Consider the following 16,824-nt stretch of genomic DNA (forward strand, 5'->3'; position numbering starts at 1 on the left):
GAGAACATCTGCAAATACGTTTCTTCTTTCCACACAAAATCCGGGGCCCCAAAGAGATAAACAGTCAACAGCAATGTACAGTCAAAAAGCACCTGTGTCAGTTCACAAAACCATTGTGTGCTGATTCCCCCATTGTGTGCTGATTCCCCCATAAATGACATAGATAGGAAACTGAAAAACTCAAGAAGCAATGTCCCCATTCACAACAAGCCACATCCTTTCAGCAGATGCTGTGGTTTTAGAGAATGGACCATTTAGAACCGCAAGGCATTCTTAACTTCTTCGATATAGGGGGCGCTCTTTCAATTTTTGGATAAAAAAACGTTCCCATTTTTAAACAAAATATTTTGTCACGAAAAGATGCACGACTATGCATATAATTGACAGCTTTGGAAAGAAAACACTCTGACGTTTCCAAAACTGCAAAGATATTATCTGTGAGTGCCACAGAACTGATGCTACAGGCGAAACCAAGATGAAATTTCAAACAGGAAATGCCCCAATTTTGAAGGCGTGTGTTCCAAAGTCTCCTTATATGGCTGTGAATGCGCCAGGAATGAGCCTACACTTTCTGTCGTTTCCCCAAGGTGTCTGCAGCATTGTGACGTATTTGTAGGCATATCCTTGGAAGATTGACCATAAGAGACTACATTTACCAGGTGCCCGCTTGGTGTCCTCTGTCGAAATGATTGCATAATCTCCAGCTGCGTGTATTTTTCCATTTGCTTCAGAGGAGAAACCCAACTGCCACGAATTATTTATCATCGAATAGATATGTGAAAAACACCTTGAGGATTGATTCTAAACAACGTTTGGCATGTTTCTGTCGATATTATGGAGTTAATTTGGAAAAAAGTTTGGCGTTGTAATGACTGAATTTCTTTTTTTTCATAGCCAAACGTGAACAACAAAACGGAGCGATTTCTCCTACACAAATAATATTTTTGGAAAAACTGAACATTTGCTATCTAACTGAGAGTCTCCTCATTGAAAACATCCGAAGTTATTCAAAGGTAAATGATTTTATTTGAATGCTTTTCTTGTTTTTGTGAAAATGTTGCCTGCTGAATGCTAGGCTTAATGCTATGCTAGCTCTTACACAAATGCTTGTGTAGCTATGGTTGAAAAGCATATTTTGAAAATCTGAGATGACAGTGTTGTTAACAAAAGGCTAAGCTTGTGAGTGAATATATTTCTTTCATTTCATTTGCAATTTTCATGAATAGTTAACGTTGCGTTATGGTAATGAGCTTGAGGCTATGATTACGCTCCCGGATACGGGATTGCTCTACGCAATAAGTTAAAGGAATATGGAATCTCTTTCAAGTGTTGCACCTCCTCAGCTCACTTGGCACAAGACTGCAACATGTCTGTTAATTGTTCAGAGTGCCACAGTACAGCTCTTCACCGAGGTCCAGCCCCCTGGACTACTATGGCCTCCTCTGCCTCAGCAGAGAGAACATCAGTGGAGCATCCTGCTCAAAGATCTGCTTTTGTGAAGGTCTTCCCTAAAGGACATCAAGACAGTCATGACATTGTACACTGTAAAAAATAATTGGTTGAATCTACTCAGAATATTATAGGCAACAAAATGAGTTGTGACTTGTTACAGGAAACTAGGCGTATGTCGCGGGTCACTACTTCACAGGAGAGCCATTTGAACGCAATTTTTTAAAATCAAAATGCGTTTTTTTGGGCAGAAATGCCTTCTGGAAAATGTCAACTTTCATGTGCCTTAATAACAAACTTGTATGCCATCTGAATGAAATTGTTAAATTATGAGCCTAGTTGGTTTATCCATGGAAAAAGGAAGCAACCTTCCCGCTAGCCATGATTGGCTGAGATAATGAGTGGGCTGGACATGCCGAGAGATCAGTTCGGATTGGTCTGCCATGTAGCATGCTTCTGTCTATAGTATGAGCTGGTCAGTATGTGTAAGTAATCCTTTCTAACATAGCTAACATTGAACCTGGTTGGTTAGTTACCTGCAGATTCATGCAGGGTATTAACTTTATGAGTTGGGATTATGGCAAAGTTTTTAGCTAGCTAGCTACATGTCTAAACAAAAGAGTCCACTATTTAAGTACCTATTTCAATAGAATGTTTATGATGTCACTGCGACAGCTGTCGATAGACGTAACTGGTAAATTTGCTTCGGCTATCTACTCCAATTTCAGAGCACTCTTGTCTGAGTGTGCCAAAGAGCAGAATGACTGATGAAGTCCAGTCACACACACACACACACACACACACACACACACACACACACACACACACACACACACACACACACACACACACACACACACACACACACACACACACACACACACACACACACACACACACACACACACACACACACGGTAGGATATTCAGATCAGAAAAAGCTTTATTGCCCTCACATGGTAGTATTTAATGAGGTCACCTCTATCTTCAACCAGGTAGTCAATCATGCAACGTAAAACCACTTCTCTTGTCTACTCTTTGGGGGAATTGCTTGAGTTCTGAAATGAGGTATTCCACACAAACCACATACCATACCTCTTGGGGATGTCATTCGAAAACATAATGTTAACTTTCACTGCTATGCGGATGACACACAGCTGTTCATTTCAATGAAACATGGTGAACATGGTGACCTGTTCACCGGACGTGCTACCTGTCCAAGACCTGCTGTTTTCAACTCTCTAGAGACAGCAGGAGCGGTAGAGATACTCTGAATGATCGGCTATGAAAAGCCAACTGACATTTACTCCTGAGGTGCTGACTTGTTGCACCCTCGACAACTACTGTGATTATTATTATTTGACCATGCTGGTCATTTATGAACATTTGAACATCTTGGCCATGTTCTGTTATGATCTCAACCCGGCACAGCCAGAAGAGGACTGGCCACCCCTCATAGCCTGGTTCCTCTCTAGATTTCTTCCTAGGTTTTGGCCTTTCTAGGGAGTTTTTCCTAGCCACCGTGCTTCTACACCTGCATTGTTTGCTGTTTGGGGGTTTAGGCTGGGTTTCTGTACAGCACTTTGAGATATCAGCTGATGTAAGAAGGGTTTTAAAAATACATTTGATTTGATTTAAGGCCCTGGTAGTCAATACACTGGCACATGGTTTTTTTCTTCTTCTCCACAAAGAAGAACCCTGCGCTGGCAGGGGAGGCAGATGGACGAATACTCCCTGCAGCAAGAGAGTCCTCAATGTACCTTCCATGGTCTTGGTCTCTGGACCCAAAAGAGATTAAAGCCGCCCCCGAGGCAGAGTAGTTCCCTTGGAGAAGAGTGATAGCGCACTAATAGGGTCGATGCGGAGGGAGAGATGTAGTGTGAACCTTGTTGAAAACCTACCGGAGGTCCTGTTACTCCGTGGGAATGGCGGAGTGATCCGATGCTTCTCCAAGCCCGCAGGAAGACGTCGCGGAGTAGGTTGCACCGACTTCAGACAGTGCATGTGGCAAAACGGGCTCCAACCCATGATAGAACCAGTAGCCCAGTCAATCAGAGGATTGTGCCTCTGGAGCCATGAAAACCCCAAAACCACGTGTGCATGAGGGGATTCAATGATCAGGAACTGCATAGACTCACTGTGATTAACTGACACTCTCAGGTTAATGGGAAACCTTTGGGTGTGGGTGTCTCTGCCAATAGAGCACCCATCCATCCATGGAAATGTAAAGGGGTTGTGTGGGGATTCCCAGCTCTGACACCAGGGTAGCGTCCATAAAGCTCTTGTCGGCCCCATAGTCAATGAGCACCCAGAGAGATTTGGACTGGGAGTTGAGAGAGTTGAGATTCATGGGAAGATCTAGTGCTGCAAGCTCGTCTTTAACCACCTCCGATAATCCATGCAGGAATGTGTCAAACAGAGCTTTCGTGTTCCAGGCACTCTCAGCGGGCCAAAGGTCAGAGTCTGACAGGGACAGGACGGCAGTCAGGGTCAGGGCAGGCAGAAGTTCATAAACCAGGTCAGAATCAGGCAGGTACAGAACGACTGGAAGGCTCAGGGTCAGGGCAGGCAGAAAGGTCAAAACTGGAAAGGCTGGAAACAAAAACTAGAGAGCGGGGCAAAACAGGTGCATAAGCTAATGATCCATCATGTATGACATTCCTGGGAGTGTGTAAACTTCATTTTTGTATTACCATAGCATTTTTGTATGTTCTCTATAGTTATGTACTTGAAAATGTATCAATTGACCAATTCTGTACATTTGGGCAAACTCCTGGCAGACTTAATGCAAAATATTGTGCGGTAATATAATTCTTCACTGGATCAGTCTGAAACTTTGCACACACACTCCTGCCATCTGCTGGCCGAACTCTAAATTACACCTAGACTACTATCTGAAAGTATGGCCTTTCTCTTGCATTTCAAAGATGATTTTGGTATTATCTTTGACCAGATCTAATGTATTATATTCTCCTACATTAATTTCACATTTCCACAAACTTCAAAGTGTTTCCTTTCAAATGGTATCAAGAATATGCACATCCTTGCTTCAGGTCCTGAGCTACAAGCAGTTAGATTTGGGTGTGTCATTTTAGGTGAAAATTGGAAAAAAAGGGTATGATCCTTAAGTTAACCAACCAATAGGAATACATAACCATTATACTACACATTTCTGCAGTGGCAAGTAGAAACATAATCAACCATGTTACACATGCATGCGCACAAGTTTGAGTCTATGCGAATGTGAGTGGTGCAACTCTTGTGTGAAAAACGACTCTGTTTTTCTCATCACTTGAATGCACCCAATGACATCCCCACTGTGGTAAGAAAACATTGTACAGTAGTTGGTTTGGATGGGGACTCTGTGGGAAGACCTTGAGATGACTTCTGCTGCATCACTTACATGCTAAATAGTTTTTTACTGAAACATTCCTTAGAGGATTCTTGCCGGTGCTGCATATTGAATTTGCCTGAATTTGTTTGAGTTGGCATCACACTCAATTTTGCAGAGGCAGACTTTATACATGTTCACATTATGTCATACACGTGATGATCCTCCAAGACAGTGTTCTGCATGTGCTATGGTGCTGGAAAACCAAACAGGGTGTGCAGGCTTTTGTTCCAGCCCAGCACTGAAGCTATACCCATTATTCAGCTAAGGATCTAATCATTTGTCAAAACTCATTTGGCTGTTTCATACAAACATACAAATACAAACATACAAATATAATATTAATAACGTTGCTTTAGCTGAATACTGTTATAACCAATTCGGCCAGACTAATCATGCATTTACATTTCAGTCCATCTCAGTTGATATAATATAAGATAATCAAAGTCTAAAGCATTTAGAACTGTTATAATTTACTTTAATTGTATTCTTTGTATAAATTAACCTCGATAGTTTCTATGAACTCTGCACATAAAAAACTAATTTATTCTAATAAAATGCTTTCAAAACTATATGGGAAAATAGGAAATTCATACACTTGTGGCCAGTTTATTAAGTACCCATCTAGTACTGGGTCGGACCCCCAGAACAGCCTGAATTCTTAGGGGCATGGAAACGTTGCTCAACTAGTATCAAGGACCTAATGTGTGACAGGAAAAACATTCCCCACACCATTATACCAATGACACCAGGCAGGATGGGGCCATGGACTCATACTGCTTGCGCCAAATTCTGACTCTGCCATCAACATGACAGAACAGGACCCAGGATTCGTCGGAGCAGGCAATGTTTTTCCACTCCTCGATTGTCCAGTGTTGTCCACTGAAACCGCTTCTTCTGGTTTTTAACTGATTGGAGTGGAACCCGGTTTGGTCGTCTGTTGGAATAGCCCATCTGTGACAAGGATCGACAAGTTGTGCATTCCGAAATGTTGTTCTGCACACCACTCTTGTACTGTGCTGTTATTTGCCTGTTTGTCGCTCGCTTGTTAGCTTGCACGATTCTTGCCATTCTCCTTCAACCTCTCATCAACTAATTAGCTGTTTTCACCCACCGGACTGCTGCTCACTGGATGTTTTTTTGTTTGTCGCACCATTCTCGGTAAACCCTAGATACTGTTGTGTGTGAAAATCCCAGGAGGCTGGATACATTTTTTTACCCCTTTTTCTCCCCAATTTCGTGATATCCAATTCTTTTAGTAGCTACTATCTTGTCTCATCGCTACAACTCCCATACGGGCTCGGGAGAGTCGAAGGTTGAAAGTCATGCGCCCTCCGATACACAACCCAACCAAGCCGCACTGCTTCTTAACACAGCGCCATCCAACCCGGAAGCCAGCCGCACCAATGTGTCGGAGGAAACACTGTGCACCTGGCAACTGATCCTCGATGCCTGTATATCAGCTTTATATAGCAAGCCACAGCCACATGACTCACTGCCTGTAGGAGCGAATGATGTTCGCGAATGGGGTGGTGTACCTAATAAACTGGCCACTGAGTGTATATTCATGCGATATACACCAAGAATGGATTTTGTTTTTAGTATAGTTTCATGTTGAACCCATTTCGGAATAAAGTGGGTATTTATCATCTGCACAGTTCAACTATCATTTGGAAAATTACTCTTCCATATTAAACAAGGTCGCACTTAAAGCACCTTGATTCGCATTAGATTAGCATTCAATAGATTCACATTTTCCCTTTCGACCTGATTGCATTCATAAGGCATGGGAACTCCTATTGTCAGATATCTAAGCTCGTTGGGTAGCTTAGGTCTCAAAGGGAAATGATAGAGTGCATTTCAGACTAATTGAGATGTTGAGAGAATGTGAGGTTTTCCCAAATTATCTTGATTAGTACCTTAATCTCTCTTTCTCTCTCTCTCTCTCTCTCTTTCACACTCATTCACTCACTCACTTGGTTTCTCTATTTATTTTTGTATTTATCTCCCCCTTCTCTCTCCACATGTCATTATGGAAATATATATTTCTGTGACTGGTCCAGCCATCCTTCTGACTGTGAATGTGTTAAAACCTGTTAAGGAAGCTGCGAATTTTCGCAGCTTTTTGTTAAAAATCGCGCAACATTTCAGCGCGCTGCTACTCATGCCAGGAATATAGTATATGCATATGATTAGTATGTGTGGATAGAAAACACTCAGACGTTTCTAAAACTGGTTAAATCACGGCTGTGACTATAACAGAACGTGCGTTTCATCGAAAAGTGCAGGAAAATCTGATCACTGAAAATGGAAAAAAATATCCATGCGCCTCTTCAACCAATTGTTAAAGATGACCCAGATTAAATGAGGTCGAGGTTGCAATACCTACAGCTTCCACACGATGTCAACAGTCTTGTCATTTGCCTACGATTTGTTTCTTGGTCAAACGAAGAAGAGACAGCCCTTTTCTTCAGGTATCCGACCGGATATTTTGGTTGAGATTTACCCGGACATTATTTCCAGACGGACACCAATAGAATATACATCGCCTCGTGATCAATTTTATCGCTTATTAACGTGTACTAATACCTAAAGTTGCATTACAAAAGTATTTCGAAGTGTTTTGTGAAAGTTTATCATCGACTTTTTTAATGAAAAAAAATGACGTTACGTTAGAAAACGCTATTTTTTTCGCTGTTCACACAATCATCATAGATCGATATCTAGGCTATATATGGACCGATTTAATCGAAAAAAGGCCCAAAATTATGTTTATGGGACATCTAGGAGTGCCAAGAAAGAAGCTCGTCAAAGGTAATGAATGTTTTATATTTTATTTCTGCGTTTTGGTTAGGACCGGCTATCGCAAAATCTGTCGTTAGGTGACGTTGCAGTATTTTGGGGGATACATGCTATCAGATAATAGCTTCTCATGCTTTCGCCGAAAAGCATTTTACAAATCTGACTTGGTGGATAGATTCACAACGAGTGTAGCTTTAATTCAGTACATTGTATGTGCATTTTAATGAAAGTTTGAGTTTTATCAAAAACTATACGTGGCGCACTTGAAATTTCCGCTGATTGATGTTCCCACAGCGGGAGCACTTCTCTAACAAGTTTTAAGCCCCACCACTAGGGTTGCAAAATTGCGGGAAGGTTAAATAAATACTAATGATGTCTATTTAACTGTCTGATTGCCTTGAGATAGAAGCTGTTTTTCGGTCTCAGCTTTGTTGCACCTGTACTGACGTCGCCTTCTGGATGATAGCGGGTGAACAGGTAGTTGCTCGGGTGGTTGTTGTCCTTGATAATCTATACGGTTGTCAATGCTGTAAAATACAACGACAAAAGCAATGTTGCAACAACAAAAACATTGCCTCGTGTGTAATGGAAACGGCAGCTGTAGGAGAAATGTTTTAGATTAACGAAATGTTTTTCCGTTCGACAGGGGTGGGTGGATCTTTCGTTGAACTTTCTTTATTGTGACAAATTATGATGCCAGATCATTTTGAAGGTACGTGGTGCACGTGATGTCATCACGTAACCACATTGAACAACAATATAAACGCAACATGCAACAATTTCTACGATTTCAAATGCTTAAACGGGTGACATGTCTGGTGAGTATTGCAGGCCATGGAAGAACTGGGACATTTTCAGCTTCCTGGAATTGTGTACAGATCCTTGCGACATGGGGCCACGCATTGTCAAGCTGAAACATGAGGTGACGGCGGTAGATGAACGGCACAACAATGGGCCTCAGGACCTCACCACGATATCTCTGTGCGTTCAGATTGCCATCAGCAAACCGCTCGCCCACACAACGCCATACGCCTGCCATCTGTCTGGTACAGTTGAAACACTTTGCCAGTGGCCATCGAAGGTGAGCATTTACCCACTGAAGTCAGTTACGATGCCAAACTACAGTCAGGTCAAGACCCTGGTGAGGATGACGAGCACACAGATGAGCTTCCCTGAGACGGTTTCTGACAGTTTGTGCAGAAATTATTTGGTTGTGCAAACCCACAGTTTCATCAGCTTCATCAGCTGTTCAATTTTTCAACACTAAAAATAATGTTTCTTTGCAGGACAAGGATTGTCTTGACTTTCAAAAATGCCCAAATCGCTTTGCCTTGCTTCTCTGGTTGGCTGGACGCAAGATTCACCATCCAATCATTTCAGCTCTACACCATGGCGCATGAGAATTATTAGAATATTTCAAATATTAGTCAATTTTTGCATTCTATTCATGCTGACTTTTGCAGGATATCTGAAACTTGAAACCGATAGGTGGGAGGGCATAGAGGCTGTCGCCAATTTGTTTACACGCAATTTACCTAAATGGTCAATGGAAACACTTCAACCACTTAATTTTGTAGGTGTGACATCATCAAACAAGACAGCTCAATGGAAACGCACCGTAGCAGAGAATTGTTTTTCTATGCAAACGTTCTAAATGTCGACGAAAAAATCACTGGACAGCTATTGTCACAGGGGATGATGTGGTTAAATCTGGACTATTGTAGAATTCATCAAAAGATAATGAATTTACTATTGGGGATGGCATGAAAGCAGGTTTTGAGAGAAAATACAGTAAAACCAAATGCACAACACACAAATTAGAACTTTTTCAAAAAAACATCAGCAGATTAAAATATCATTCTTTATTCCAATCAGTGCTGTGTTGTCTCTACTATTTCCGTTTACTCCCACACAGTGTTCCATACGGTACATGCCCATGCTTTAAAGTAATTTGTTTACTCCAAACATTGCCAAATTTAGGTTTTTCAAAATTCTGGTAACTTTCGCCAAATTCCCTGGTTTTCCAATAAGGATGAAATCCGGGAATCCTCCAATCAAGATTTCTGGAAAACCAGTGAAAATTACTGGAATGTATCAACCCTAGCCACATTGATAAAATATACCCTTGAATAAAATACCTTGAATAATCTCACCTCGTACCAAACCAAACCATTACATTTTAATGGGCAGGAGTTGTCCCTAACCAAGAGACCAGGGCCCATATCCACAAAGTGTCTCAGAGAGATGATCTAGGATCAGTTTTTCCTTTTTAGATTTATAATGAATTAGATTATATGGACCGATCCTTAGATCAGCATTCCTACTCTGAGACACTTTGTGGATACGGGCCCTGAACAGGGAAAACTAGCCCTGATTATATTGTTCCAGTTCAGCATGACCTTGGACCAGAGCTTAGGTTGGCAACCACATCCTGTCCTGATCCTGTGAAAGAAAGAAAGTGTCCCACATCAGACTGGGCAGTTTTTTTCAGCTTGCTATGTAACATTACATAATGTTATGTAACTCCTGCTCCATTCACTCACTTCTACGCCATTCACCCTGGCTGCACCACATTCCACCACGACAAAAGTTACTAAGCTACGAATACATCATTGAAAGATCTTGACCCACTTTGGAAGCCATTAAGTTAAGCGATATTGGGCATGTTGATGAGGGTGTGTTGGAAAAAATGTAATTAGACTCTTGGTGTAGTCCAGAAGTTAGATACGTGGACAAGGAACTGGAAAGTTGCTAGTTCAAGTCCCGGGTCAGGCAGATTCACATTGGACAATAAGTTAGCTACAATATGGGGTTTGGTTCAGTTTGGTGTTACTTTGGTTTCCACTTGGAAAAGCACAAAGCTGCCTCGTACAATCCATGTATTAGAAAGATTCGCTTGCATTATGGGTGCACATTAGCAATGGCAAGCTTATGGTAAAATTCTTACACTGCATTACGTCAGTCTTTCCCATAGATTCATTTCCAGGAATTACACAATTTTTGGAACAACGCCACATGTAATTTGACTGATAGGAATGAAAATGGAATTGACCTTGCAACTCAGCACAATGTCACTTCCTAACAAAGACGTGATGAATTTCCAGGAATTGCACTCCAATGGTGGCAGAACTCCGTATCCAGTTAGACTGACATGAATCAAAATGGAGTTGTCACGCGACTCACAAAAAGAAAATCCACACTCTCTAATAAAGACATTAGCCACTTGTACCATGAAGCGACTCGACAACTGCTGAGCAGAAACCTGCCCCCCTTCCAAACAACTTTCATTACAACATCCAACACAAAACAGGGGCAGAACAAGTGGGTGATTCATGGCTGGAGCGAGGCATTGGCAACGGCTTTCATCATTCAATTCCCATGGCCGGAATAGAGACAGGAGGGGGATTGTAACAATCACTTCTCTTCCTGCTCCGACGGACCTCTCACACGGTGGCCCAGAGTGCTTTGCACATTAGAGAAAGGATGAATACATATTCCATTTGATGTTGAATAACAAGATGATGATGAGGATCTCACCCTTTCCACTCCCTCCCTCCCTCCCTCCCTCGTTATCTATCCATAAAGATGAGATGGAGAGAAAATGAGAGGGGAGGAGTGGCTATTATTGTGTCTTTGTGTGGCTGTCTGTTGCCGTAAACAAATGGTGGTGTAAATTAAGGTTCTGTTGGGGAAACAAGTGTCACATACAATAACGAGAGACAGACTGAGAGAGGGGGAGGGGGGAGAGAAGAAAGAGGGAGAGGGAATATGATATCTAGAGATGGTGACAGACGGTTTGTAAAAGTGGTACAACCACCTTATTGTGGGTGCCTTGCCATTTGAGGGAGGAGAGTTGAGAGGAAGAATAGAGTGAAGACATCTTGGCGCAAGACGGGTTGAGGCTGAAGGTGTCCTAAAATGGCCACCGTACTTTGGCACTGACCAGTCTGGTGATGATGATGACGACAACATATATTTTACATAAAAATATTTAGGACAGCTTGATAGAGCACCTTGATGGAGAGGAGAGCACAGGAAGGAGAGAAAGAGACTGAGAGAAGGAGAGAGAGATGGAAGTCTAATAAAAAAAATGTAACGGTCTCATGTTTTATGAGGCACAATGACCTGTGCATGTAATCACCCACCCTGCTTTAACTGTGTTTTAAAGTTGAAAATAGTCCCTTCTTTTCTAGGCAACATCTCCTCTCATCCCCTCTTCCTTTCTCCTATCACCCATGGCAGATGTATTCCAGACGTATGCGGATAGCAGTGAGGGCACTCCCACTGTGAGACAAGAAAAAAAGTATGAAAATGTATGCATTTACTACTGTAAGTAAGCTCTGGATAAGAGTGTCTGCTAAATGACTCAAATGTAATATAAATGGACTAGCTATGACTAATGGAGTAGGTACACTGGCTTGAGAAGGTATTCACCCCCCCTTGACATTTTTCCTATTTTGATGCCTTACAACCTGTAATTAAAATGGATTTTTGGGGTGTTTGTATAATTTTATTTACACAACATGCCTACCGCTTTGAAGATTCAAAATGTGTTTTATTGTGAAACAAACAAGAAATAAAACAAAAAACAGACAACTTGAGCGTGCATAACTATTCACCCCCCAAAGTCAATACTTTGTTGAGCCACCTTTTGTAGCAATTACAGCTGAAAGTCTCTTGGGGTATGTCTCTATAAGCTTGGCACATCCAGCACTGGGATTTTTGCCCATTCTTCAAGGCAAAACTGATCCAGCTCCTTCAAGTTGGATGGGTTCCGCTGGTATACAGCAATCTTTAAGTCATACCACAGATTCTCAATTGGATTGATGTCTGGGCTTTGACTAGGCCATCCCAAGTGATTTAAATGTTTCCCCTTAAACCACTTGAGTGCTTAGGGTCATTGTCCTGCTGGAAGGTGAACCATCCCAGTCTCAAATCTCTGGAAGACTGAAACAGGTTTCCCTCAAGAATTTCCCTGTATTTAGCGCTATCCATCATTCCTTCAATTCTGACCAGTTTCCCAGTCCCTGCCAATGAAAAACATCCGCACATCATGATGCTGCCACCATCTTGATTCACTGTGGGGATGGAGTTCTCAGGGTCATGAGATATGTTAGGTTTGTGCCAGACATAGAGTCTTCCTTGATGGCCAAAAAGCTCAATTTTAGTCTCATCTCACCAGAGTACCTTCTTCCATATGTTTGGGGAAGTCTCCCACATGCCTTTTGGTGAACACCAAATGTGTTTGCTTGTTTTTTTCTGGCCACTCTTTCGTAAAGCCCAACTCTGTGGATAGTGCATAGCTTAAAGTGGTCCTATGGACAGATACTCCAATCTCCGCTGTGGAGCTTATCTTTGGTCTCTTTGTTGCCTCTCTGATTAATGCCCTCCTTGCCTGGTCTGTGAGTTTTGGTGGGTGGCCCTGTCTTGGCAGGTTTGTTGTGGTGCCATATTCTTTACATTTTTTAATAATGGATTTAATGGTGCTCCGTGGGATATTTAAAGTTCAGATATTTTTTTATAACCAAATCCTGATCTGTACTTCTCCACAACTTTTTCCCTGACCTGTGGCGAGCTCCTCAGTCTTCATAGGGCTGCTTGCTTGGTGGTGCCCCTTGCTTAGTGGTGTTGCAGACTATGGGGCCTTTCAGAACAGGTGTATATATATACTGAGATCATGTGACAGATCATGTGACACTTAGATTGCACACAGGTGTACTTTATTTAACTAATTATGTGACTTCTGATGCTAATTGGTTGCACCAGATCTTATTTAGGGGCTTCATAGCAAAGGGGGTGAATACATATGCACGCACCACTTTTCCGTTTTTTTTCTTCATTGTAATTTTTTGAAGCAAAGTTATTTTAAAAATTTCACTTGTGTATGTCCATTACATGAAATCCAAATAAAAATCAAATTAAATGACAGGTTGTAATGCAGCAAAATCAGAAAAAACGCCAAGGGGGGTGAATACTTTTGCAAGGCACTGTATATTCACTGTATATTTCTGATGGTTTTGGTTTTGGTTGCACCAGATCTTATTTAGGAGCTTCATAGCAAAGGGGTGAATACATACTTTTCAGTTTTGAATTTCCTTTAAAACATTTAAACAAGTTTTTTTTTTCATTTCACTTCACCAATTTGGACTATTTTGTCCATTACATGAAATCCAAATAAAAATCAATTTAAATTACAGGTTGTAATGCAACAACTGTGCAAGGCACTGTACAAGTTGTCTCTAACAGGGTTGGGGTAAATTTAATTTAAATTCCAGTCAATAAGTCAACCAATTTCCAAATCCACATTTTCCTCATTGAAAAGCATTGAAGGTATTTGTAATTGTAATTGCAGTGTACTTCCTGAATTTAATGGAATTGACCCCAACCCTGGTCTCGAACCACTGATACCAGCTTAGATATCTTCCATCACCGTAATGGTTAAGATTGGGGTAATATTTGGGGTGATCTGATCCTAGATCAGTGGTTGAGTGTCTGCTTGAAACACAGAGTACCTGGCACAAATAACAAAGGATTCAGTTCAATCCAACTTACACTGTAGTGGTCAAACAACTTATTTGTCTTGCCCATTAACTCTTGAGCTTTGGTGTTTCCGTAGCGTAGGATTAGTAGCACACAGTGGAGGCTGGTGGGAGGACTGGCTCATTGTAATGGCTGAAATGGAATTAATGGAACAGAGTCAAACACACACACAAATGTTGAACAAGTAACGGTACAAGTAACGGTACAAGTAACGGTACAGTGCTAATTTGAAGTAAAATAGGTGCGTAAACACTATTTACCAAAAACAAAGCGAGTACGAGGCGTTTACTTGCGTTGGTGCTCCTCTCCACCTCTGAAGAAGAGGCACAGGTCTTATGTAAGAGTGATGTGGTCCAGGTAGGAAACTGAGGAAGGTTTCACAAGGGTTACGGGGTTACAGGTCAAACTACTGAGAGAGAATTTGAATACGGAGAAAATGTCCATCTCGGTATGGGTCAAGCAAACTAATGACAGTGGCCAGCTGGTCATACACGGCCACACAAACAGATGCTCCCTTCTCATCCACCTGTCCAGTCCTTCTCTCTTCAGACCTGTCCAGGGATTGGACATGTTGCGATGGACATGTTCTTTGTATTATAATTCCATCTGTATGTGTCAAACAGATGTATGACTCATTACTGTAGCCGACACAGACACACCTGTCCCACATCCCTGGGAAGAGGCAATGATCTTACTGAGGGAACTATACTGCTCCTTAAAGCATTGATTCCCCATGGTGCAAACTTAGGCTGCATCAACAGCGCAAGAACGCTTCCGAAACAAAAGTGAAATGCTTGAAATAGACCACGTGTAAACGTCCATTCACATGTTGCTTCTGCTGAGGCATGTGCAGCATCTTTCATTGATCGCCGTGGCTCCGTTTCAACTGCGCTTGCGTTATGTTTGCCCTACACTTACGTAATGTGTCAGGTGCAGTTTGTCTCTTAAACAACTGTGCTGTGACACTACTCTCTTCAGTGCTGTCATCTGGACCTTTCACCCAGGGGTTTATAGGTCTCGGGGACCCACAGGGTGTAGAGTACAGGTTTCTGTTCTAGTCCAGTATAACAAATAAGTGCTCATCAAGCTCTTGCTGAATCAGGTGTGTACGTGCTGATCTGACCCAGGATCAGTTTTGAGGTAGACCGCTCTAGACAATGAATGGCTTGATGATTAGTTGACTCTTTGAAAGGTGTGTTAGTGCTCCGATGGGACAGACATTTGTACACCGTGTAGGTCCTCAGGATGTGGGTTGATGACCACTCCTGTAATCCAGTGGTCTGGCAGAGAGTCAAAGCTGTCTGGGCTGGTTAGGACCAGCTACATTAATCCTAGACTGGAGCAGACAGAGAACAGACCAGTGTGTGGAAGGAAAACAAAAAAAAACACCATAACCTTATATAATTCTCAGCAACATCTCTGCCATAGTTACTGAGTTCAACTGACCAAGTCTGTTTATGATACTCTGTGTGTAGGAATATGTGTGTGCTTGTGCGGGCGTGTCAACTCGACCCCTAGATAGTCATTTAGCATGATTATCAGATCACCTCCACTACAGTTTTATTCATGGAACATCAAGTCTGTTTGAATAGCCCTGCAGTAGGGTGTTGAGCCTTACTTGCATATTGCTCAGGGTGCCTTGCTCAGGGTGCTTTTGCTAGTGAAGGAATCATGGTTGTGTCATTCATTCATGTTCAGTCCTGAGACCTTCACTAAGTGACATACTAAGTGAATATGTTATCATTTACATTTGACTATTTTAGACAATATTATTTTTTAGAATCAAACCGAAAACAAACCAATCCCAAAAAACACTAATCGCTCAGCAATAACTACCAGTTCTGCAGTCTTACCACATAAGTGCATGTGATACCAAAGAGCCTACTAGTTTCACTGTTAAAACATTCACCATTTCCTGACAATATGATTATTTGCCATACATAATCATTTCAAAATATATTTCTTACTAATACATTTAAATGCATGTTGGAATGTATTTGACAAAAATACATTCTAAAATATATTTACCAAATATATCGATAAACACATGTGAAAATATATTCTAAAATACAATATTTAATGTATCCCCAAAAAATAAATATGTTTGGGATAAAATATTTAAAATTGGCCAAATAATATATTTAAAATGTATAAATGCATTTTTCCCCCCCATACATGGCCACTTTGATTTCTCTATCAGTGTGCATGTGTGTGTGTGAGTGGCAGGGTGTTTGCTGAGTACACAGCTGGCAGAAGTATGCTGTCTAGTCCACTAGAACATTCTTGTTAACCTTAAATCCTTCCACAAAATAGACAAGGTTCTAGGAATCACACAGCTGGCAGAAGTATGCTGTCTAGTCCACTAGAACATTCTTGTTAACCTTAAATCCTTCCACAAAATAGACACGGTTCTAGGAATCACACAGCTGGCAGAAGTATGCTGTCTAGTCCACTAGAACATTCTTTTTAACCTTAAATCCTTCTGCAAAATAGACAAGGTTCTGGGAATCATGGCCATACTTAGAAAAATTATGTTTTAACGATTCAGTGCATGTGTGTGTGTGTGTGAGTGCTTTATCTCACTAAAGCTGTATGTCTGCTGTGTTAATTGGATACTTGGAGATGTTTTTGAGACTTTCCAC

The 16,824-nt window shown here is 41.5% G+C and overlaps 1 long non-coding RNA gene across 1 annotated transcript; it reads right to left on the minus strand.

The window, feature by feature from the left end:
• Positions 1-9,527: 9,527 nt before the first annotated feature.
• LOC118362069 (uncharacterized) lies at positions 9,528-14,547 on the minus strand. The gene is made up of 4 exons (XR_004821143.2): positions 14,443-14,547; positions 14,195-14,314; positions 11,788-11,926; positions 9,528-10,084 (listed from the first exon to the last, which is right to left on the minus strand). It is a non-coding gene; the product is annotated as an uncharacterized LOC118362069 (long non-coding RNA).
• Between the last annotated feature and the right edge of the window lie 2,277 nt (positions 14,548-16,824).

This window comes from Oncorhynchus keta, chromosome 29, assembly GCF_023373465.1.
Source record: "Oncorhynchus keta strain PuntledgeMale-10-30-2019 chromosome 29, Oket_V2, whole genome shotgun sequence".
In the NCBI taxonomy this organism is placed as follows: Eukaryota; Metazoa; Chordata; class Actinopteri; order Salmoniformes; family Salmonidae; genus Oncorhynchus; species Oncorhynchus keta.